The following is a 24,267-nucleotide window of genomic DNA, read 5'->3' as shown; positions in this document are numbered from 1 at the left end:
AATTTTACTCCATGATTTGAAGTCCCTTATTATCTTTAGACATATTGCTGTTCAAGTTATATCAATCAGACATGTTCAGCAGCAACTACTTCCAGCTAGGTATTTGTGATGGCCTACCATTCTCCCACACTTCCATATTGATGGGACAAGATATTCCAGTGACATTTTGCCATTTGCCATCTCCTGCAGTGGAATCAGCCCTTTTTATCAGCAGAGAATGGCAAGCAGAAATCAACATCTGACACAATAGATGAAGATCCTCCTCAGATATCTGCTTTGTCTTGCCCTACCTAATAGCTCTAATTTGTATTAAGACAAAGAAATGAGAATAAAGGAGGGGGAAAGGAAGAACTACCCTGACATTTTTTATTACTTTTTTTCGTTATTGTAGGGGTTTGAACTGAAGACTGTGCCAATTCTAGGCAAGAGAATTCATATTTGAACCCAGCCTCCCCCACCACACCCCAGATTTTTGTTCACAGTCTTGTTTTCTTAGGCAAGGTCTCATCAGTTTTCTCTGGGTTGGATTCAGACATCTCTTACATCCACCTCCCTAGCCACTGGAATGACAAGGATATATCACAACGCTTCGCCTAAAGCTGTCTTTTCAACTTCCCTGTGGGGAATGCATATTAACAGTACAGTGAGAATATTTGCAGCAGATTTAGTGATAGAAAGTTCAACTTGCAGTATTAACAGTTCTGTTGTCCTAACTCAGAAAATCATTGTTATTACATATTATTATTTTATAGTGGATAATTATTTTAAGAAATTCACCTTTAACAAATTATGTGTTAAAGTGCATGTTTCTTAAAAGGAGATTTAATCATGTAAAATGACTTTTGTCTACTTACGCTAACATGATTAAGACAGTTATATTCATACACATAAAATGAAGAAATGATTTTCCAACCTTAAAAATAAAAAACAAAAATGTCAAATTAGCTACATATTAACAAAAGAAGGTATTCTTTTGCCTGAAGTAGCCAGATAATGGTTTTCCATTCTCCTAGGGTAAATGCTCTTTCTTCCTCCCGTGCCATTAAATGCCATTATCTCTTATTTTAGGCTCTGACAATTTGTAGCACAAATATTTTCTACTAAGACAAGGTTAGAGACACTTAGCAATTCTAAACATCAGTTTTAGAGAATTCATCAGTTTTAGAGTATTCATGAAAATCATGAATACTGTTTGGGGTTTCTTCTAACTGGGAATAAAAAATGTAACAATTAGAATTGGAAAGGGAAAAAATGCAAGAATCATAATAGGTTGCTGGCCAGCTATGCAGAATGTTCTCACAGCTATAATACAGGCTATTCACATCTGATTTCCAGCTGGAACAAATGCATCCATTTCTACAGGGAGAAAAAAAAGAAAAGGAAAAGCAATGCACAAAATATCTCATATTATGCAAGTCTCATTTCCAAAAGGAATATCATCACCTTGTCAGAACAATTTAATCTCTAAGAGAATCTTTACAATGATGAACAGATCTTCATGGACATTCATCCTATTTTTTCCTGCTTATGACATTTTTATTATTGTATATATTACAATTTGTCCTTATAGACCTTGACTTTACAGAGAATATGGTGTAGGGAAAAATAAAATAAGGAGAACTAGGTGATAAAAAGAACAATGCATATTCTTATTTTAATTATAAAAAATTATACTCGTAAAATACATTGATTCATATTTTCACTGGCTAAACACTAAGGTAGCCCAAGAACAGATGATGTTTTCTAATTCTTGTCTTTGCTTTCCTTCACAAGTAGAAGAATGTTACCCCATCTTAGAAAGCCTACTTTTCATTACTCAATTTTAAATAATTAAATAAGGAAATTATTTAAATAAGTGGAAATTATTTTTCACTGAGCAGAGTTCTATTTATATACTTCATGGTCTTGCTGAGTATATATAGCCCCTTTGTAACTTCTCTTGCTTTTAAGCAAACAGTTCCTAATCCCCTTTAGACAACTCTCACTTCAACTACCTTAAAATTAAAAAATATATAACATTTGTTGTTAATTATCTTCATGAGTACAATCCTGACTGGGCTGAGATGAAATCTCAGTGTAGTTTGAGTTGCACTTCCTTTATAAATAAGGAATACTCGCTTATTTACTGGCTGTTTGTTTAAGGTTTTGTATATTCTGGATATTAATCCTTTATTCATTAGTAGCTGTCAAAGGTCCTCTCCCATACAACTTCAGGGACATAAAACCCAAAGGACTATGGATAAATAACTGAAAATCAGAAGGTAATAAAGAAATGCATCCTCATTTTCTCTCTCATGAGACAGTGCTAAAACTTTGCATTAGGTTCATCAAAAGTGTCAGGGAACTGGGTGTGATTGTGCATGTGTTTTAAGCCCTGTGCTCAGTTTCTGAGGTAGGAAGATCAAGAATTAAAGGTGAAACTGGACAATACAATGAGTTCCACACCAAACGAGGCTACATTAAAATAACAATAACAAAAATCTTCTGAAGTTGAGGGAGAACTCTTGTGTTCCCTGATAACGTGCCCTGGTTTGGGCTTTCCTTTTTCCCAGCCCTTAACATTTGATTCCCAGGGTCACACCAATAATGAAGCACCACTGTCAGGGAAGCATAGACCACGTTATATATAAAAAATGCAATCACATTTGCAATCTTAAACTACTCAGGAGGATGAAATCTGATGATCTGGGTTTGAAGCCAGGCTGGGCAATTCAAACTAAAGAAGCAGCCGGGCGCCGTGGCTCACGCTTGTAATCCTAGCTACTCAGGAGGCTGAGAGCTGAGGACAGCAGTTCAAAGCTAGCCCAGGCACTAAAGTCCTTGAGATTCTTATCTTCAATTAATCATCAGAAACCCGGAAGTGGTGCTGTGGTTCAAGGGGCAGGCAATAGCCTTGAGCTGAAGAGCTCAGGGACCACGCCTAGGCCCAGAGTTCAAGCTCATGACCAACAACAACAAATCTAAAGAAGCTGAAAGGGGAGCTATGATGATAGAGCTAAGTGATAGAGTGCTATCCCTGAGCAAAAAAATGCTCAGAGGCAGTCTCCAGGTCCTAAGAACAAGCCCTAGGACAGGCACAAAAGAAAAAACAAAAACAAAAAAACCTTCATTCAGAGCTGGTTGCTGGTGGCTCATGTCTATAATTTTAGCTCTACTCAGGAGGCTGAACTCTAAGGATCACAGTTCAAAAACATTCTGAGCAGACAAACTCAAGAAACTCTTATTCCAATTAACCAGAAAAAAAAAAAAGTCAGAATTGGAGCCATGGCTCAAGTAGAATGAAGGCTTTGAAGAAAAGGAAAGCCAAATGAATATAGAAAGCAAATGATAGCAGGGGCCAGGAGTTTGGTCTAGTGGTAGAGTGCTTGCCTAGCATGCATGAAGACCTGGGTTCTATTGTTCGATTCCTCCGTACCATATACATAGAAAAAGTCAGAAATGGTGCTGTGACTTAAGTAGTAGAGAAAGCCCAAGGAAAGTGCTCAAGCCCTGAGTTCAAGCCCAGGACTGGCAAGAAAGAGACAGAGAGAGAGTGAGAGGAAGGGAGAGAGAGAGGGAGGGAGGGAGGGAGGGAGGGAGGGAGGGAGGGAGGGAGGGAGGGAGGGAGGGAGGGAGGAAGGGAGATCAGAAAGCTCATTTGGCTACAAGACTAGGGTCTTTTCTCCAGCTTGGTCAGTTATATCAAGAAGTTGATATTTCATGTGTATATGCCCCTTCAGGGCATCAGAATTTATGTCTTCCTTGTAATCTTTAATCAGATGGTTATGATAGCCACTTAACTATATTTTATTTTTGTTAAAGAAAAGAGGTTAGGAGCTAAAAATTGTGTGTCAGGAACAGAAGGCATGTAAAAATCTTCCAAAGATAAGAAGACATTTTCTACCTCAGCCAACTCCTTTCACTCTGTGCTGATAGGATTACAGGCATGAGACACCAGTGCCTGGCAAGTTTTATGCTTTATCATGCTTTTAGAATAGTATTTACTCTAAAACTGTTCTTGGAAATTGTACCTTACTAAGATCTACTCTCTTTCAGCAGTGAATATGCTTCTGGCTTCATCATTGTATTTTCTCATATAAACATGCTTCCATTATTTATTATTGGACCACACATTGCAAGTTCACTGATGCAGAAACCAAATCTGATCTCACCCTTTACTTCTACCGCCCGTGGATGCTGAGGCCAGCAATCATTGATTAAATATAGTTCAACTAGAAATTCTTATAAAAAGCATTTTAATTTAACTTCATTGCCAAGGTGATATACAGTTACAGTTATATATATATATATAAGGTTATGAAAACATTTCTTGTCAAACATTGTTACCCACTCCCTCATTTTTCTCTCACTTTTCCTCCCCACAACTTCCTATCAATTTGTAAAAGCATTGTAATGAGATAATAGTGCCTGAAGTTGTAAGTGAACTGATGTTTTTTTTTTTTAAATTGGCATTGCCTCATTAGAAGAGGTCCCTGACATTTCATCTGCCTGCCTTTTCATATCTGAATGTGAACAGAATGCCATGTCTTTCTGTTTTCTAGACAAAACAGATAAATGACTCCTTTAGAGGATCATGAGAAACAGAAAATAAGTAGAGGAGATCTATTAGACCTGAAGTTTAAAATTCCAAATATCTTATGGCATAAGGACTCAAGTTTCAAAAACTCAGGCAATGAGAAAAAAATAATAAAACTTTTCCAAGCATAAGCACATGCAGCCAAAGGGTGTATCTGAAAACCTGTGGTCTAAGGCTCCCACGGAAAGAAGTGTGAGAACTGAGAGATTCAGCAGATTTGAAGTATTCATTTCCTTAGGCAGAGGTTAAACATAGTGTCAAGTGTTGAGTGAGGCTTCACTGCTTTTCCAGCTGCCCCAGAACATCTTTGTAAACACCACAAATGGATATGAATACAAGTCGCTTATTTGTGACTACAACTGCTTTTAACATGTACCTGGACCAAAGGAACTTGAGCAACTCAGGGATATCCAAGAATGTTTTTTTTTTATCGTCGGGATAATGTATAGAGGGATTCATTTACTTTCATCAGATAGTAGGTACATTACATCTCACACATTGATACCCCTTCTCATGTCTTTGTCCCCCTTTTCCTCCCCTGGCCCCCTCCCAATCATCTTGTTTTCCCCTTTCCCTTCCCTATTTCAAAAAAACAAATAAATGTATATATAATATACCAGGTAACAAAGTCAGATACAGTAACCACATGAGATTAACCATAAGTGGAAACAAAGAGAAAAGAAATAACTTCACATAGTACATTAAGAACAACAATTACAAAGATACACCTCTTGTTCCCATAACCTAGAGTTCATTTCCTTTAGTTCATTCTGTATGACCATATGTACATAGGTTTTGAGCTATTGTGATCCTCTGCTAGGAGAGTCCTAGATGTGTACTTATTATTACAAATGGGGGAAGGCGTGGAGCCCATGCTCCTTTAGATCTGGTTTATTTCACTTAATATGGATTTTTTTCCAAGTCATTCCATTTCCTTCAAATGGGCAATGTCATTCTTTTTGGCAGCAGCATAGAATTCCATTGTGTGTAAATACCCCCATCTTCTTGATCCATTCATCTACTGAGGGGCATCTGGGTTGATTCCATATCTTAACTATGGTAAGTAATGCTGCAGTGAACATTGTTGTGCGAGTGGCTTTAGTAAGTCCTTGTTCCTGAATGACTGGGTAAATGCCAAGTAGTAGAATTGCTGGGTCATAGGGGAGCTCTATGTTTAGTCTTTTGAGGAACTGCCATACTGCTTTACAGAGTGATTGAACAAGTTTACACTCCTACCAACAGTGAAGTAGTGATTCCTCCTGGCCACATCCCTGCCAGCACTGTTGTTATTAGATTTCTTGATCCTGGCCATTCTAACTGGAGTGAGGTAGAATCTTAGAGTTATTTTGATTTGCATTCTCGTATGGCCAGAGATGTTCAGCATTTTTTCATGTGTCTATAGCCAGCATGATTTATGAAGAGGCTCCCTTCCCCCACCACAAATATGTAAAGTAGACATAGTCCAAGGTGGAAGATGGAAGAATTTCCTCCAAGCTAGAGAAATAAATGCCACATGGATACTTTATGAAGACCTATGGGAGTTAGGTACCATTGAAGATTGTCAGCTTAATAAGAGCTAAAAACTAGCTTCTAGGAGAAACTTTTCCCTCTGGTTAGTGCAACTGACTTTAATGTCCAGTTTGTAATAATAACTTTAAAAACTCATTTTTCTGTCTAACATAAGAAAGAAGAAATAACATACTACACATTAGCAAAAAGCAATTGGGGTAACAGAAATCAGTAGACCTTTAATAAGTTAATGCTTCTTATTAACAATAATAGAGCACTCAGTATTCCCAAACTCCTGTCAGTGAGATGAAAGCTGACTATGCTTCCTTACATTAACCTATGGATAAGACAGTATTTTTCAAAAATTATCTGGGAATAAGGCCTACATTCATCAAAGACACTAAAATCTCCCAATTCATTTTACCTAGTAGTGCAAACTGACTAATTTTTGAACACCACGCTTGATGTGAAAGGGATTTTAGCAACTTTGTTGTAAAACATGGCCTTGACACTTTGAATGGCTTTCTTTTTAGGAGTTGTGATGTACGGGATATTTTAAATACAAAAGCATGTAGAACACACAAGATAATAAAAAGAATGTTTTCATTTATGTAACTCCCCAAACTTCTTGTGATGCTGAAGGAAAAATAAATGCAAATATGAAAATTTCATAAATACATTGCTCTCTTCAAATTCTGAAAATCGTCAACTCCATGAGCATTTTCCCCAAATCTACATGAAAATAGATGAAGAAAACCACTTATAAGTACATAATGAAAGCTATATAAATTACCTTAAGGCAATTTAATTTTGCTCATTTTATTTTCTAGCTGCAAAGGCATACATATGGATTCTGGTCCTCAAACCCACTCCTCTTTCCAGAAGGCACTACAGTGGGAGAAAACAGAGTTAATAATGGGCAGAAACATCTGAGTCCCAGAGATAAACTATGCTAAGAAGTTGCTAGACAATAGCACTCATATCTAATACTACTATGAAATAAGGAGCCTGCTTAATAAAGTTTAAAAAAATCATTTCAAAGACTAAGGAGGCAGTCCAATAGTAATATCCATAAACAGCAATTTTAAAATGAACTAATTTTAAAACAAACAACTTTAGTGGAATTATGTCTCTTTGTGCCAACCTTGTTCTGACAAAGAGTAGAATCAGGCTGTTGAAAGACAAATCAAATCCTGATGGGTGTGGGACTGTCTTGAGATAAACTCCTCCCCTGGGTTTTTAAGACATCAGCTCTGGCAGATGAGACTTCCAGTCAATCACATGTGTGATTGCACCATATAAATGACACCCACTGGACTTGCCTTATTTGCTCTTATGAAATTCCTGTCAGTTTTCAGACATAAATAATTCAAGCAAATGGCTTTAGACACCATGGGCTGCCAATTATTATTGTGTCACTACATCACCACCATTTGTTTAGGTCACTAGAGTATTTCTTTAAATGTGTGCACGCGCACACACACACACACACACACACACACACACACACACACATGATTTTCAGACATAGAATAAGTTGCATTTTAAAGCAGCTTTCTTCCTTTCCATCTTCTTTTTTTTAATCCTCTCTACTTTCTTACAAACAAGTTTTTATCTGTTCTTTGGAAGACAAAATGGAAGTTTATCATTCACAAATGTCTTTTGTGTCTCTTCAAATTCCTCTACAAAAGTTCCCATATAATATGTCTGGGAATTAAATAATACAAGCAATTACATCAGAAAAAAATAGAGCTAGCACTTTCAGTATTTTTAAAAGAATAATAACATTCCCAGAATATAATCAACACATTTTTAAGAATTCAAGTGAGAGAATTACAATGCTTACCTTGACCTAATAACTGAAATGAATCCAACATTTCCATTTTAAAGCCACTAATCCAAGAATAAAGAGGAGATGAAACAAACTCAGACAGCTATAAAAGAGCTATGTTTGGGACTGAACACTGTGGCTTTCCTGAGTTTAAAGTTACCTCTGGTTGAGACAGAAGTTTGCTAGGTGAGCTGCAAAACCACATTTCTTTCCTGAGCCATTCTTTCTGCCTTTAGAAGTTTGATGAATCATGCCACGGATGTCTTTATTACAAACTCCATCTAGTAAAAAAAAATTTTTATGACATAGTGGATACGTTCTCTTGCCTTTTTCAGCTCCACATTGTTCATTTTTGAATCATTTAGAATGATTTTCTTTTTACAAGCTGCAGTTTATTGCATGAACTTCTCTGGCCTAAGCAAACTGAAAAAAAAAAAAGAAAAAAAAGAAAATTCTTAACAGCAGAAAAAGCAGTCTACACTCAGAATTAGTCATTGACCTTCTTTTACAGCTTCGTCTGTTGTCCTGGAATGACTCAGTAAAGCTGCATAAGCAACCAGTGCTAGTTAACAAAGCCTAGGTGCGATTCCTTTATCAACCCTTGGATCCAAATTCTGTGATTGTTCTTATCATCAAAGTCATAGGCCCTCCACAAAGAAGCACATGTCATATTTTTGAAAGATAAGATGCCATGTTCAAATGACTTGGGATATCTTCCCACAAAGCTTCTGCAGCAATTTTCTCACTGGTAAGAATGGAGAGCATGCCTCTGACATAACAATGCCATGTAAAATTTTAGACAGACTTACGGGGCGGGGGGAACCAACACATTATTTTTCCTAAATCAAATTTAACTGAAAATTATTGTATTTTTTCTGGTAACCAGATCTGATGGTCTCAATGTGAAGTTTAACAGAGAAATCACAGAGAAGAGAAGATGGTCCCATGGCTTCAGGTGACAAGCTGAAAGTCAAGAGGTGGCCAACACAGAGGCCTTTAAAAATGGTTTAATGCAGGCAAGGGGAATCATATCTGTCACCATAAATGCAACTGGCTCTGGAGAGAGACTGAGCCTGGGGACAGCAATAACCAACAACAAAAACCTCAGTGACATTCTCGGGCTGCTCAATAAAGGACATACACCTGCCCTCTGTGGCTGTCTCCGTAAGGTGGCTGCCTCCATAAGGTGGCTTCCCTGTGGGTATTCCTTTCATGACTAATGGTGTGTGACAAAAATAGTCCGGCAAAGCCAGCCAAAGGCCTTTCCTAGAAAAATTAGTTATCCAGCTTGTTCTAATTATTACCTCTCTTTAGGTATCTCTGACAATTCCACCTAATCATTCAAAGGAGTCAAAAGTCAAAGATCAAATCACTATTACTTGGAGCATATTTTTGTTTTGGAAATTTTTTAAAAGAAATTTCACAAAAAGAAAAGCTTAGGTTTTACCTTAAAGTTCCTCTTTCTAAAAGAGAGAGAGAGAGTTGTGGTTATAAAAATAAGCAAAGTATGTCATTTACTGGTACTTATCTTTTCAAGTTTTCTAAGTGATATATGTCAGTGTACCAAGGATAAATATATCCCGTGTTCTGTCCTAAGTGGAATTATGGAGGGAGTGGGTGAAAGTAAGAGGGAGATCATGAGTATTTGTAAGGGAAAAGAAAAGGAAAATAAGTGATAGTAATATAGAGGGTGACTGTGATCAATGTATTTTTAACACATGTGTGAAAATTTAATAATGAAAGTTCTTACTTGATACAAACAAAAAATGCAACAAAACTGGAAGACTAGGGCATCAGTAGAAAAAATACTGGAGAAAATGAAGGAGGGGGTGAAACTGTTCAAAAACAAATATACTCATTACCTTACTTACATAGCTGTAACCCCTCTGTACATCACCTTTACAATAAAAAAGAAAGAAAAGCAAAAAGAGTAATAGATGGAGTAAACTTGATCAAAGCATATTATTTGCATATATTAATTGTACAAAGAAAATCTCTGCACAATCAATGTGTTAACAAAATGCATTTTAAATGTGCTAAAGGAGACCAAAAATTATATTTATACTCCATATGAACTATGCAAAATTGTGGATAAATACAGAGCAATGGTGAAAGGAGGTTGGCAAAAACTAATGCTAATTGGTATTTTGGAAAAAAAGTTTTGCAACATTTTCCTTAAAAAAACTAAATTTGTGTCCCTGTTGTGTTCAGCGTCTTCATTCTTAAATATGGGTTTGATGGCCCCCACAGTAATCTACTTTGTGATTTTTCCCTTTTTGTCCCCTACAACTATTATTCGGTAGAGAAGCATAAGAGATCAGAACATCCTTCTCCTTCACACTGTTTCTCTCTCACTTTCTTTCCTTCTAGTGGTAGAAAACAAATAGGTAGACAGGTATCCTTCTAACATAAAGCCACTGGAATGACTCTCATGTTAAACAGTGAAACATTCTTATGAGTTTAAAGTAAATGTCCTTATGTTAACCACTAGATACATGCAGGCATTCAAATTTAACCTGAAATTAAGGAAATGGCAAGATTGTTCACATGGTTAGTGATTTCTAGGTTGAACACTGCAAGAGTACAACATTTCTATCATCAGAAAGAATTGTACTGGATGATGTTATCTAAAAACTCACATGTGGGGTGGGAGCAAGGCCTAGTGGTAGATACCTGGGTTCGATTCCTTAGTACCACATACATAGAAAAAAAAAAGCCAAAAGTGGTGCTGAGGCTTGAGAAAGTCCAAGGACAGAGCTCAGGTCCTGAGCTCAAGCCCAGGACTACCAAAAAAAAAAAAAAAAAAAAAAAAAGCCTCACACAGAATGTGGAAAAATATGCATATTTTTAGACACAATCCTGTGCTAGGAAAGTAGAAGTAAAAAGGAGGCATGCTTAAACAATGAGTACTTGAACATTAACTACTACAATCCAGCAATTTCATACATTTTTAGGAAACAAGACAACAGAAAGACAAGATACAGGTAAATATACTGTTCAAATGTGAGTGATGACTACAATTACAATTGGTATGAAGAATAGCCTCAGCAGGCAAAGGTAGCTAATGCCTGTAATTCCACCTATACAGGAAGCTAAAATCTAAGGCTTATGGTTCAAAGCCAGCTCAGCAGGAACATCCAGTGAGACTTTTATGTCTAATTGAACACCAAAAAGCTGGATATGGAGCTATAGTATAAGTGGTAGAGTGCTAACTGTAAGCACAAAACTCAGGGACAACTCCCAGACTTTGAGTTCAGACCCTAAGATCCACACTAAAAAGAAAAAGAAAAGGATAGTCTGATGGGAGTCCTCAAACAAGGCTGCCAGTTACAACTAGTAACTGGATCATAGTCAATTTGCTTGCTCTTCTGGATTTCTGCCTTTTTTATTTGTAGCTGTAAAATAGGGATAATACAAGTACTTATCCTTTTCAGAAAGACCATCTCATCTGTGTGGTGGCCACTGTACATAACACAGACTGAGAACTTGAACAAATGGCCCCTCTTCATTGAGATTGAGAAGAGGAAAGGCAAATTCATTCAAAGAGCTTGGACAGTAGTTAGTATATACCAAAGTAGTTGACAAATGTCAGCTGTTCATGAGAGTATTTTGGGGAAAAAATGAATTTTCCCAAAGAGAAAAATTAAATAGAGGAATTTGAAGAAAAAAAGTCATTCATTCATAACCACAGTTTCTAGCCAATTCTATATTTGCTTGATCTGAATGAGTCCTCAGAGTATAGAAATTTCCAGGTTCTGTGAGAATGTAAAGGACCTTTTTGATAAAAACTTTAAAACCCTGAAAAAGGAAATTAAAGCAGAACTGAGGAAATCAAAAAACCTCCCATGCTCCTGGATTGGAAGAATCAACATTGTGAAAATGACAATCTTGCCAAGGGCTATCTACAAATTCAACGCAATACCCATCCATATCCCAATGTCATTCTTTAAAGAAATAGAAGAGGCAATCCAAAATTTCATATGGAATAATAAAAGACCCCATATAGCAAAAACATTTCTTAGCAGAAAGAACAGCACAGGAGGAATTTCAACACCAAACTTTAGACTCTATTACAGAACCATAATTATCAAAACAGCTTGGTACTGGCACAAGAACAGGCCTGAAGACCAGTGGAATAGAACTGAAGACCCAGATATTAAACCACAGACCTATGGCCACCTAATCTTTGACAAGGGAGCAAAAAAAAAATAGAATGGAAGAAAGACACCTCTTCAACAAGTGGTACTGGCAGAACTGGTTAAGCACCTGCAGAAAACTAAAGTTGGATTCTTTTTGTCACCCTGCACTAGAATTAACTCCAAATGGATAAAAGACCTGGAGGTAAAAGCCAACACACTGAAAACTTTACAAGAAGGAATAGGAGATACACTAGGTCTCCTTGGCACAGGTCGAAACTTTCTTAATAAGGACCAAGAATCACAACAAATCAGAGAAAGGCTAGATAAGTGGGACTGCATTAAACTGCAGAACTTCTCTATGGCAAAGGACATAGCTAGCAAATTAACTAAAGAGCCTGCAGAGTGGGAGAAGATCTTCACCAACCATATAACAGACAAAGGCCTCAAATCTAAACTAGATCAACAACTCAAAAAATTAAATCACTCCTGAACTAATCTCCAAAGAAACAACCATCCATTAAAAGATGGGCCAAAGACTTAAAGAGTGTCTTCTCTGAAGAAGAAATAAAAATGGCCTATAAACGCAGAAGAAATGCTCAACATCTCTGGTCATAAAAGAAATGCAAATCAAAACAACTCTAAGATTCCACCTCACTCCAGTTAGAATGGCCAGGATCAAGAAAACTAATAACAGATGCTGGAGGGGATGTGGCCAAGAGGGATCACTACTACAATGTTGGTGGGAATGCAAACTCGTTCAACCACCATGGAAAACAGTATGGCAGTTCCTCAAAAGACTAAACATAGAACTCCCCTATCACCCAGCAATTCCACTACTAGGCATTCACCCAATTGTCCAGAAACAGGGACATACTAAATCCACTAGCACAATGATGTTCATTGCAGCACTATTTACCATAGCAAAGATATGGAACCAACACAGATGCCCCTCAGTTGAGGAGTGGATCAACAAGATGTGGTATTTGTACACAATGGAATTCTATGCTGCTGTCAGAAAGAATGACATTGCCCCATTTGTTAGGAAATGGAAAGACTTAGAAAAAAATCATATTAAGTGAAGTAAGCCAGACTTAAAGGAACATAGGCTCAATGGTTTCCCTCATTTGTCATAATCAGTAGAAACCTTGGTCTCTCATAGCAGAGATTTGCAATAGAGCAAAACCTAGATACATAAGGCTATATAGTATGACGCTAAATGAAAGGACCTCTAGGATATAGAAACAAAAGCCATATAATGAGTGATTGTTTTCCTTAATGTACTATGTTATCTCTCATCTCTTTTGCTGTCCCTTGGTTATCTCATATTGTTACAATATCTCACTTTGTTATCTGATATATTGGATATATTCGTATTTGATTATTTGAAATTGGATAAGGAAATGGGGAAAACAAGATGATGGGTGGGGGTGAGGGAGAGAAATGGGGACCAAGACATGAGAAAGGGTATCAATGTATGTGAATTAATGCACCTTCTATCTGGTGAATATAACATAACCCTTCTATTAATTACAATTAAAAATATATGGAAAAAAAAGAAATTTCAAGGTTTTGCGGTGTGTATGTGTACGTGTGTGTGTGTGTGTGTGTGTGTGTGTGTTTGCCAGTCCTGGGACTTGAACTCAGGACCTGAGCACTGTCCTTGGGCTTTTTCCTCAATGCTAGCACTCTGCCACTTGAGTCACAGTACCACTCCCTGCTTTTCTATGTATATGGGACTGAGGAATCAAACCTGGGTCTTGGTGCATGCTGGGCAAAACACTCTACCATTAGGCCAAACTCCTGGCCAGAAATTTTAGTTTTAAAACCAGAAAAATTGCAGGGAAACCAGGGTAAATTAGTTACCATTAAAAATAAAAGAGGGAGGGCCGAGAGTTTGGCGTAGTGGTTAAAGTGCTTGCCTAGCATGCGTGAAAACCTGGGTTTGATTCCTTGGTACCACATACATAAAAACCGCTGGAAGTGGTGCTGAGGCTCAAGTGGTAGAGCTCTAGCCTTGAGAAAGTCCAAGGACAGTGCTCAGGCCCTGAGCTCAAGCCCAGGACTGGCAAAAAAAATAAAATAAAATAAAATAAAAGGGGGAGAAGAAAGATGAGAAGGAGGCGGGAGAGGAAGAGGAGACGAAAGAGGAGAAGGAAGAAAAGAAGAAGAGGAGGAGGAGGAGAAGGATCAAAAGAAGAAGAAGAAGAAGAGGAGGAGGAGGGGAAGGAGGAGGAGGAAGACGAGAACGGAGGAGAAGGGAGGAGGAGGAGGAGCAGCAGCAGCAGCAGCAGCAACAATATGCTTAACCACAAGAAATACTCAAAAGTGAATTAAACTCACTCTAACCAGTGATTACCAGTATTAGTAATAGCTAACCATTATGAATTTTACACACTAAACACAGGCTCGGTGGATGCACAAGATTAGAACAGAACTTTTGTTTATTAATGTGGACATCTGCATGAAAGCCAAATCATCCCACTGGAGCAGAAAATAGCACAGTGTCTGTGGCTTGTGGCTTTGGAGTAACATTAGCTACCTCTCCTTATGGTTAAATGGTCAAACTAGGATTGCTTTATTTTCAAAATTCCTTTTCTTTTCTTGTTTGGTGTGAAATGGTTTGAGTATACTCCGTATTCTCAAAACCTGGAAACCTCTACTCCAAAGAATGCTGCTTACCAGAAAATGTTTAATTACCCTGCTTTTTACAAACCGTAAAAGAATTGTGTGTTCTCCCTGTGCACTCATTGTGTTGCCATTATTGTGATATAATCTCTACCTTGGCACTTGGAGAAATGGGATTGGTAATGGTTTTAATTAAATCAAGTGTTTATGATTTCCTTTACAGCCCCTTCTTTGCACAGCCTACAGCAAGAACACAGCAGGGTGGTAGCAGTCAAATCAGTGGAAGAGCCCCAGAATTGGCCTGGTAGCCCTAAAGCTAGCAAGTTGCCATCTACTCTCTAAGTCTCCATTCAGCTAAGCACTAATTGGGTTTTATTGGGCAAGCTCCAGCCACTTAATACTATCATGAGCATTATTTCCTGTCTGCATTTATATGGAACACTGAGAGATAGAAGGAAGGGCAATGAGTCATTCTAAAAAACAATTTAACTAGGGGCCAGGAGTTTGGCCTAATGGTAGAGTGCTTGCCTAGTATGCACGAAGACCCAGGTTTGATTCCTCAGTACCATATATGTAGAAAAAAGCCAGAAGTGGTCCTGTGGCTCAAGTGGTAGACCTCTAACCTTGAGAAAGTCCAAGGACAGTGCTTAGGCCCTGAGCTCGAACTCAGGACTGGAGAGAGAGAGAGAGAGAGAGAGAGAGAGAGAGAGAGAGAGAGAGAGAGAGAGAGAGAGAGACAGAGAGAGAGAGAGAGAGAGAGAGAGAGAGAGAGACAGAGAGACAGAGAGACAGAGAGAGAGACAGAGAGAGAGACAGAGAGAGAGACAGAGAGACAGAGAGAGAGAGAGAGAGAGAGAGAGAGAGAGAGAGAGAGAGAAATGATTTAACCCCAAGAAGCTGAATGTGTCCCCTTTCAATAGGAATATTGTCTCAATTAACAGTTTTATTTCTTAACTGATATTTGTGTTATCCTGTCTTCCCTTTCCCATCAGCAGAGTGATTAAATGAACTCTTGGGCATAAAATACTCTGTCTGGCACACTAGTTGCTCACACTAACAATCCCAATTAAGATCCAGAAAAACATCCAAGAAAAACATCCATCAGATTCCATCTACAAAAAGTAAGATTGAAAGTATGATTCAGAACAACACATGATCAAGCTCCAGTTCCTGAGAACAAACTCCAGTACAGAAAGAAAGAGAGAGAGAAAGAGAGAAAGAAAGAGAGAGAGAGAGAAAGAGAGAGAGAGAGAGAGAGAGAGAGAGAGAGAGAGAGAGAGAGAGAGGAGAGAGGGGGGGAGAAAGGGAGGAAGGGAGAAGGGAAGGGAAGGGAAGGGAAAGGAAGGGAAGGGAAGGGAGAGAGAGAGAAGAGAGGAGAAGAAAAGAAAGAAGGAAGGAAAGAAAGAAGGAAGGGAGGGAGGGCAGGAGGGAGGTGGGGGAAGAGAAACTCCTTGCCTTTCTCCAAGCCAGCATGTTCAATCTTTGTTCTTATGAATAAACTGGTAAAATTTTCTACTAGACCATTTCTTCATCCATTCATACTTATTTAATGAATCATGCAATATGAATAGAGGTTGAGCATTGGTATTGGGCTCTTATGCCAAACTTAGAACACACTAGAACAAAGGAAGACCACATGAATACAGTTACACAAGTTTACCACTGGCCTTGAACTGTAATCCTCAGATCTCAGCCTCCTGAGTAGCTAGGATTACAGGCATGAGCTACTGTGCCCAGCTAAAAGAGAATATTTTTTGCCAGTCGTGGGGCTTGAACTCGGGGCCTGAGCACTGTCCTTGGACTTTGTCTCAAGGCTAGTGTTCTACAACTTGAGTCACAGCACCACTTCCAACTTTTTTCTAGGTATGTGATACCGAGGAATCGAATCTCAATCTTTGTGCATGCTAGGCAAGCAATCTACCGCTAGGCCAAACTCCTGGCCCCTAGAGATATTTCTTAATGTGATAGTGACTTAGGTGATTGAGACCTTTACAATTTAGCTCTTCTGCAGGTAGGTAGTACAATTTTCCCCTTTCTTCTATCTCCATTTTCTGTATGAAAATAAGGAGCAGTAACCATAAAATGACCTATGGGAAACTCCTGGATCCTGGAGTTTAATTTTACAAATTATGATTTTACAAAGTATAATTTTACAAATTATAGTTGGGCTTGAGGCTTGAAAGAAATGAAGCCAAATAAATCATGCCCTAAGGGTATAACTTGTCTCATAAAAATAAAAGCACTTCCCCTTGTCAAGTATTCTATATTCCTTAATCCTCTGATACTCAGTAGAATCATAATCTGGACAGTTTAGTAAGAAAACACTGTACAAGTTGGGTGCAGTAGGTCAAGGCTATAATTCAAACCATTTCAGAGGTACAATTCTGAGGATCATGGCTCAAAGCCCAATCAGACAAAAAGAAATTTTTGCCAAACCAAATTTACCAAAATTCGCCAAGCTATATTTCAACAAATAGTTGGGAACTATTGTGTATACTTGTTCTCCCACAAATCAACCCATCGACCTATGGCCACCTAATTTTGCTAAAGAAGCCAAAAAAATAGAATGAAAGAAAGACAGCATCTTCAACTAGTGGTGCTGGCAGAAATGGTTAAACACCTGCAGAACACTGAAGTTGGATCCTTCTATGTCACTCTGCACCATGATTAACTCCAAATGGATCAAAGACCTCAAGTAAAAGCAGATACCCTGAAAACTATACAAGAAGGAATAGGAGATACACTAGGTCTCCTTGGCACAGGTCGAAACTTTCTTAATAAAGACCCAGAAAGACAACAAGTTAAAAAAAGTTTGGACAAATGGGACTGCATTAAACTGCAGAGCTTCTCTATGGCAAAGGACATCGCTAGCAAACTAACTAGAAATCCCACAGAATGGGAGAATATCTTCACTAACCATACAACAGACAAAGGCCTCATATCTAAAATATATCAACAGCTCAAAAAATTCAATCACTCCAAAATTAATCTCCAAAGTAACAACCATCCCATTAAAAGATGAGTCAAAGACCTAAAGAGAAACTTCTCTGAAGAGGAAATAAAAATGGCCTATCGACACATGAAGAAATGCTCGACATCTCTGGCCATAAAAGAAATGCAAATCAAAACAACTCTGAGATTCCATCTTACTCCAGATAAAATGGCCATGATCAAGAAATCAGATGCTGGTGGGATGTGGCCAGGAGGGATCACTACTACACTGTTGATAGGAGTGTAAACTCATTCAACCACTATGGAAAGCAGTATGGAGGTTCCTCAAAAGAATAAACATAGTGCTCCTCTATGACCCAGAAATCCCACTCCTTGGCATTTACCCAGTCATCCAGAAACAAGAACATACTAAAGCCACTAGCACAATGATGTTCATTGCAGCACTGCTTGGCATGGCAAAGATATGGAACCAACCCAGATGCCCTTTAGTAGATGTTTGGATCAACAAGATGTGGTACTTAAACACAATGGAATTCTATGCTACCATCAGAAAGAATGACATTGTCCCATTTGTAAGGAAATGAAAAGACTTGGAAAAAATCATATTAAGTGAAGTAAGCCAGACCCAAAGAAACATAGGCTCAATGGTTTCCTTAATTTGTAAGAATTAGTACACACCTAGAACTCTCCTAACAGAGGATTACAATAGCTCAAACTAAGATACATTAGGCCATATAGGATGAGGCTAAATGAAAAGACCTCCAGGATATGGAAACAAGAGCAATATAATGTTGTTCTTAATGTACTGTGTTATTTCTCATCTCTTTTGTTGTTCCTTGGTTATTCTCATATTGCTACAGTATCTTACCTTATTATCTAATATATTGTATATATGTTTGTTTATTTGATATAGGAAAGGGAAGGGGGAAACAAGATGAGGGAAGGATTGGGGACAAGGAAATTGGGACAAAAATATGAGAAGGAGTATCAATGTGTATGAAGTAATACACCCTCTATCTACGAATATAACTGTAACCCTTCTATTAATTTCAGCAAAAAAAACCCTCTGAAATAGTTTTAAAAGAAAATGAAAGAAAACACAAAGATTAGTAACAAGCTAGTAACAGTTTAACATTTGGATGTTGTCTGCACATTTGATTCATTATGGGTCTTCAGTAGATTATTCAATGTAGGTTATTTTATATATATTAATACCAAATAATTTTATTTGAAGTATTAATCCTACTTCAAAATTTAATCTTATTCTTTAAGAATAAATTGTTATTTAAATATAGAATCTTTATTTTAATGTATTTAATGTAAATACAGATATAAATATATTTAAAAGTACTAAATACATTAAAGATTGCACAGTCTCAGATCAAATGTGTTTTGACCCTTTATTCTTTCTTTATTCTTCCGTTCATCCCATTAATATGTATTATTTTCTATTAATGATACATAGTGACATTATATGCTTTCAGATGTGATTCCCAGAGGGTTGTGACTTCATTTCTGTGACAATCCTGCTAAAACTCTTATAACAGAACCACCAGACGAACAAACCTAAATTAAGAGATATTACACAAAACAATTCACCTGTGTGTTATAAAAAGGTAAAGATTTTGAAAGTAAATAAAAGATCAGGAGCTATTTCTGGCTGACACATGTAACAATTAATCATAACTTAAAGTCTTGAGTTAGATCCTGCACCTGTAAAGAAAAGGGATAGAACAAAATTTGAACAGTCCATAGATTTGATAGTGAGCTTCTCTGTTTCATGATTCTAGTCATTTTCCTGTGATGCTAGAAGGAGAGTATCTTTTCAACTAAGAAAAAAAATGCACAATGAAAAGCTAAACCAGGCATCAGTGGCTCACACCTATAATGCTAGTTACTCAGGAAGTTGAGATCTGAGGATCATAGTTAGAAGCCAACCATGGCAGAAAGGTCCCAGTGAAATATTTATCTCCAATTAACCACTCAAAAACCAGAATTGTATCTGTGGCTGGAAGTGGTAGAGTGCTAATCTTGAGCAAAATTGCTCAGGGACAGAGCCCAGGCCCTTAGTTAAAGCCCCAAAAATGAAAAAAAAATTAAAAATCAAACAATGAAAAGCTTAATGCTTCTGAAGCATCATGCCCCGAACTTATTCTAAAATAGTTCAAAAACATAAATCTACCTAGTATATTTCCCCTTTTATTTTTGTTTGAATTGAGGTTGTTTTGCTTGCCAGGCAGACACTCTTCACTTGAGCATACCTTAGTCCATTTTTGCTTTCATTATTTTTCATATACAATTTCAGGCTTTTTCCTAAGGTCAAACTAGATTATGATGTTCTTACCAATGACTTTCCTGTAGGTGAGATTGAAGACATGCATAGTTTTATCCCTTAGTTGCTTTTTATTTTGAAAATGAGCCAAATGCTTTGTCTTGTCTTGTTTTACTAAGTAAGTCACCAAGTGTGAGGTCCAAATCCCCTGTGAACTGCTTTGGAATACAAGTGCTGCATTTACTGAAGAATCTGTTACTGGTGGTAAGAGCAATTGTATCACACTGAAAACCCAATGGATAAAACAGAGAGCAAAGGGAAGAATTATTATGCAAATATTTCTCTTATTTACTGGAGAGGCATCTCAAAGGACAAGGTAAAGCCTGGAAACCAAAGTGAAGAAAACCCTTAGGAATAAGTAGGGATGCACACTGAGGTTTTGGGCTCCTTGATGTCTGTGCTGGGGTAGAGTTGGGGGGCATTTAGAATGTCTAAACACAGAAATTTCACTACTCAGGAGAGCTAAAACTAAGTACCTGTATGTAGACATGTGGGTGGAGAGGAGGCAATACGCTAATGTAGAAAGAGTAGTCCTGAAAGATGCATGCTTCTTCAATAACTAAATAAATAAAGCTATGTCACACATGCAACATGCCTTCCCTGAAACTAGTATTTGTACTGACTTACAGTGAACTTTCACTTTAAATCTGAAGGCCATTCTCACTGTTCTCATATAACACATATCCAAATAGTAAGAGATATTCAAAGTAGCAACTCTGAACCATAGTGTCAAACGTTTTGTTTTCAATTGCAAAGGAAATATTTTCAGACAACTCATTTAGAATATTAAGATCCAGGCAAATGAAAAGAAACCAAAGCAATCAATCTCAATCTTTTCTTAAGTCATGGTAGCCTAAGGTCCCATGTTTTGCTGGCAGAATGTATCTGAGGTGAATTCATCTATCCCTAACTCTTCCAAAATGAAGGTTCATCTACTTAGAACACCTGGCTTGCATTTTACATGTATGATTAAATTTTGTTATGAAAATTATTACTCCCCTTTGAATGTCCTTTACCTAGCTTTTGACAACCAAAAGACTTGAGTTAGAAACTATGGTGAGGCAAGACCCTTTGTAAATAACTGCTTTGTTAAATGTCCAAAAGTTCAATATATAACTTAAACTTAAGTAAGGCAGGGGGTGGAGTGGGAAAGATGAGTGAGAATGCTAAAAGGAGCAATACTGATTAATATGCACTGAATTCATCAACTGCTTCAGTGAGTGGCAACTCTTTTATACAACTTCTTAAAGTTAATAACAATATTCAAAAAAGAAATGGTGAAATTACAGTAGTATAGACAAATAGGAGATATGGCTGCTTCCTGCGCAAAAATTTTCCTGTATTATCTTGTATCTGTCTGAATATATGAATATTGGGAAGAGCAAATTCATTTGGAATATATAAGCTAATGAACACTGAAAATTATAAAGAGAAAAAGAATGTCATTTTAACATCTTTTTACTTTTATTATTGACAAATCTTTGAATTTTGGTAACCAAATTTCTATGGACAGGCACACTATCTGTAGACTAAAATGATAATCAGATAATCAATCTTTTGTGCCTTCTTGCTAGAAGTGTAGATCTCGTAATTCTTCTTGTTATTGTTACTAAGTATAACTACTGAGCATGTAAAAGATACTATGAGAGCTTAATAGATATTAATTGCTGGAGACAATGCTCTCATTGTAATGGCTATCTCTCTATTGTAAGAGTATAAAAATAACGGAATGCAATGCTTTTTATGAAAGCGCTCTGAGAGAGAGAGGGAGAGAATATGACAAAGTACCACATATATATGGATGAGAATGGAATAATGAAACCCATAAATCTTGTTTTAAAAGAGGAAGGGGATAAAAAAGATAATAAAGGGATAAATTTTATCAAAGCACATTATATGTATGCATGGAAGTGTCACAATGAACCTCATTTGTATAATTAATACACTCCAACTTTTAAAGTGCTCTTAATTAAATTTGATTTGAATACATTTCATATTTCCTTTCCCAAACAGGAAAATGTTGTTAAAAGCTAAGTTTTCATAAATCATGTCTCCCTAACCAGCAAACTGTATTTTTATTGCCAATTGGCAAGGTTAATTTTCAATACAATTTCAGAATATTTTATTACTTTGCTGTGTTGGTGGTGGTACACAAAGCAAATTTATACTTTGAAGTCTGTCCTATATAGTCTCTGAGGACAGCTTAAAACTGAGATTCTGCTGTGTTATCAAGATATATCATTAGATGTATATAAAAGATGGACAATTAACATACGTAGTACGAAATTAATGGATGCATTATTCTTTGACTCTCCATTGGAATTGATCTGGCTTGTTGGGATTGTTTTTCTGCTCTTTCTTTGCTTTACTACCCTTATGGCTCTAACAGTGTTAAGTGAATTCTAGGCTGCAAGTTTCTGGGGAAACATGCATCTGCCTAGAGTCAATGTCTTTTTTTTTTTTTTTTGCCAGTCTTGGGCTTAAGCTCAGGGCCTGAGCACTGTCCTGTCCTTGAACTTTCTCAAGGGCTAGAGGTCTACCACTTGAGCCTCAGCACCGCTTCTGGCTTTTTTCTATGTATGTGGTACCGAGGAATCGAACCCGGGTCTTCATGCATGCTAGGCAAGCACTTTAACCACTAGGCCAAACTCCCGGCCCCAGTCAATGTCTTTTTAATAAAGACTCCTCTGAAAAGGAAGGAAGGAAGGGAGAGAGAGAGAGAGGGAGGGAGGGAGGGAGGGAGGGAGAGAAATTAAAGAAGAAAGCTAAGTTCAGAAAACATTCTATATCTGAGTAATTTAACTAATTCAACCAACATTGACTGGACACATGGAATTATAAGACAAGACGTATAGGATATATTATAAAAAAAATCATAAGCAGAGAGAGGCAGGAAAATAGAGAACAATGAAAACAGACAGAGACAGAAACAGAGAGAATGTATCTCCCTAAAGTTCAGAGTCTCCTGGGGAAAAAAGTCAAAGTAAAACACTAATTACAAATCAATATAATTGCAGCGATTCATAAAGATTGCCTAGGAGCTGTGATGCTTGAAGGATAAGTATTAAAATATCTAGATGATGAGGGAAAAGGGCTTGATTTAGCTCTCTAGGTAATAGTATTAACATATACAATCATACAGAAGTATGTAGCTGTTGTACAATCATACAGAAGTATGTAGCCGTTGGTTTATTCGTGAAACTATCATTGAGAGGACATCTAGTTAGAACTGAGGACACCTAGTTAGAAAGTAGAAAAATAGCTGTATGTGAAAAATTAAAGAATATGAACTAACCACCTCCAACTAAAAGTACAGAAATTTAATAAGCATGGCTTGACCAGCTTAGCTTATCAGTTTAGATTGCTTATTCTACGTGCAATATGGAAGTCAGAATCACTTATTTTAAGGCAGAGTCTGTGGGTATGCCCAATGAAGAAAACAAGAGAAAAAGTTCACTTATGATGCAATACGCTCAAATCAATTCATATAAATCAAAGAAGAAAATAGCTTTTGCCAACTGAATCTGGAAAAACTAGGAATAAAGTGGATTTTTTTTCAAGATTATGTAGATAGATTGATTTACTATATGTTATCAGTCTCACTTCATTTTCTCTGATACTCACCTGTATATTTAACTCACCTTGATGTGGACGAATGTCCTGATCAGTGGGAAGAAGTTTAGCACCCTGTTTCATGTCGCTGAGCTTGGGCGGAAGGAGATATGCCACTAGTCCTTCAGTTAGAAAATTCCAGAAAGAATGTTAATTATGCTGGCTGGATCCTGTGCTCTTTCCCCACACATTGTGGCCAAAGGTGATACACACAAATTAACCAAGCTTGTTTGCTCACCTCCAACCGAGTCAGAACACTGTAACAAGCAAACCCCAAACTGGAGTAGTTAAGCACCTATTACCTAAAAGAAGATAGGAATATTAGAAGCAGAAAGAGGGGAACATGGTATGCAGGCAGAAACAGCAAATATCCATCTTGGTTTAGCAGCTAGATACAAACTGACAAGGACATGGATTAACTTGGAGAATTATTGGTTAAAGAAGAAAATATAATTAAAATTGATTTAGGAAGCAAGATTGATGAGACTTGGAGAGTACCCAATGGGGTAGTAGTTTCCATCAGTTTTGAAGCAGATGGTTTGACATTTGAAATTTCCGTCAGAAGGAGAAATTATGCAAATAACAAAAATCGTAATGCAATAATCCCATCGCAACAACATGAGTATGGCTTACATTTTAACAGATGCAGTTGAGGAATGATTAGGGAAAAAGTGAAAAAGAAGATGTTAAC

The 24,267-nt window shown here is 37.2% G+C and overlaps 1 long non-coding RNA gene across 1 annotated transcript in view; it reads right to left on the bottom strand.

Moving 5' to 3' along the window:
• Positions 1-6,884: 6,884 nt before the first annotated feature.
• Positions 6,885-24,267, bottom strand: part of LOC150064174 (uncharacterized) — a 58,247-nt gene continuing 40,864 nt past the window's right edge. Inside the window, exons 2-3 of the long non-coding RNA XR_016535245.1 lie at positions 8,077-8,197; positions 6,885-6,973 (exon numbers count right to left, since the gene is read on the bottom strand). This is a non-coding gene — a long non-coding RNA (uncharacterized LOC150064174). The remainder of the gene's footprint in view (positions 6,974-8,076; positions 8,198-24,267) is intronic.

Source organism: Megascapheus bottae, chromosome 4 (genome assembly GCF_031878675.1).
Source record: "Megascapheus bottae isolate mThoBot1 chromosome 4, mThoBot2.hap1, whole genome shotgun sequence".
Lineage (NCBI taxonomy): Eukaryota > Metazoa > Chordata > Mammalia > Rodentia > Geomyidae > Megascapheus > Megascapheus bottae.
The sequence above is the reverse complement of the archived record's forward strand: the minus strand, read 5'-3'. Positions and strand labels throughout refer to the sequence as shown.